Raw genomic sequence first — 1,929 nt, 5'->3', positions numbered from 1 at the left:
ATTTTACTTCAATTGTCCAAGAAACTCTCTATACCTCTTACAAGACACATGAAGTATTTGTGGTTTTTTTGTTTGTTTGTTTGTTTTATAAAGGTCTAGAGAAAAAATACTTTTTTCTCAATCATAAAAAGCTTATACATGAAATATATTAAGTATATTTTAATTTATTTTTCCCTCAGTAAATAGATATTGCAGCCAGTTAGCTTTTTTGATATGGTAATATGTAGGTCACCAATTAAATTCAAATATAATCTTATTTTTGTATAATCAAAATAAGGAAATTCATAATATTTCATATATGAGATATTATTTTTCTACTTCTACATGCTCTTATATTTTGATTTAAATTTCATAATTTATGCTATGAAAATGCCTTTGTGATCTGGAGCAATTCACTAAAACCATGATTCCCTAAAGTCATCTTGTTCCAAACACATTGTTATTTATTCTCATTTCACTGCAGTGATTTGACTTAGCATAATGCTGATCTGACTCTATTTTTGACTCTGAATTTTATTGTGGGCATGTGTCAGCTTATTCCTGAAGTCATTATACATAAGCCCCTCTCAAATATTCACTGTCCTATTTTGTGGTTTCTTTTTAGGTAAGGCTTCCATTGAGAGCAATGGCCCTGACTTAGTGCTTTGGTGTCTCACCAATCAGGATGCAAGTTACATTTCTGGTGGAATTAACTGTTCAAGCAAACATATTCCCATGAAGAAAGCAAAGCTGAAGGTTCATTAATATTCAGGCCCACTGCAGATGAGAGGCTTCTCTTATGTAAGCACTTTAATCTTATCTTTTCTTATGAGCATGCTTTACCAGTGACCCATGCCAAGTGCCTTCATGTGGCTATCTCCATTTTAGCACTCAAAAATTGCAATGCGGAGGTAAAGTTTTCTTGTTTTCTTCCCCCTAAAATCAAGTTCTCTGGATTTCTTCTGTATCCTGACCATTTAATTACTATACCTACAGAAGTTAGCATTATTGCTATGACACAGAACTTGGGGACAAGTGTGTAACTTGTGTACAATGTTGAAGTTTATCTCTCTTCCCACATAACTATTAAATATAATTAAGCTTCATGAAAAATAGTCTCAGGATTTCTTATTTTGGAAGTTGCCATCTACAATGGTTTATAAAAAATACAAAGGAAACTTGCTATTATTAAGGTACGTTATTTTATTTCTTCTCTTCTATTAATCCCTTATTCTCCTCCCCTCAATATCTACTAGGTTTTCTTCCCCTCTAAAACTCATGATCAATATTAACAAATCAGATATTATTTGAATGTTTATTTCTCTATCAGGTAAAAATGGCCAGGTGAATTCTCACCTAATTCTCAAGGCATGCTTGGAGAAATCTAAGTTAAGTAGATTCTTACAGTATGTGCGAAATTCACTTCAAGATTTCCTGGACAACACCTCTAAGAGTAGGTCATCGTCATCTGAACTGAAACTGCACTAAAATGTGAAGCTATGTGGCTTTGTACATTGAAGTAGGCCACACATCAAATTTACTACAAAGAAACTACAACCTTAAATATGAAAGTCAAACTGAACGTCACAATAGCAGATATGCTAAATTCCAGGCATTGATTTGACAATCAGCTGGGTTTTTTTCCCCAGGTTAGTAACTCTGTGTTAATTGTTTCAGATTGAGTACCAATAAGGTTTTGTGTAATTATTCTCCCAAAGAATTCTACAGAAGACTTTGTGCACGTATCACTTCTATTGGGTGTCTAGTGTTTACAACATAGTTCTACACTTCGATTTCACTTCACTTTAATAATCTTCCTTGAACAGTGTATGTGCTATTTCCCTTGTGTTAAAATTGAAGATATTTAAATTTTAAATTAAATTTTAATTAAATTTAATTTAAATGTTTTGTCACATAGCTTTTCAAATCAGAGAGGTAACCTAGCAATCA

This window comes from Mandrillus leucophaeus, unplaced genomic scaffold (assembly GCF_000951045.1).
Source record: "Mandrillus leucophaeus isolate KB7577 unplaced genomic scaffold, Mleu.le_1.0 Scaffold810, whole genome shotgun sequence".
Lineage (NCBI taxonomy): Eukaryota > Metazoa > Chordata > Mammalia > Primates > Cercopithecidae > Mandrillus > Mandrillus leucophaeus.
The sequence above is the reverse complement of the archived record's forward strand: the minus strand, read 5'-3'. Positions refer to the sequence as shown.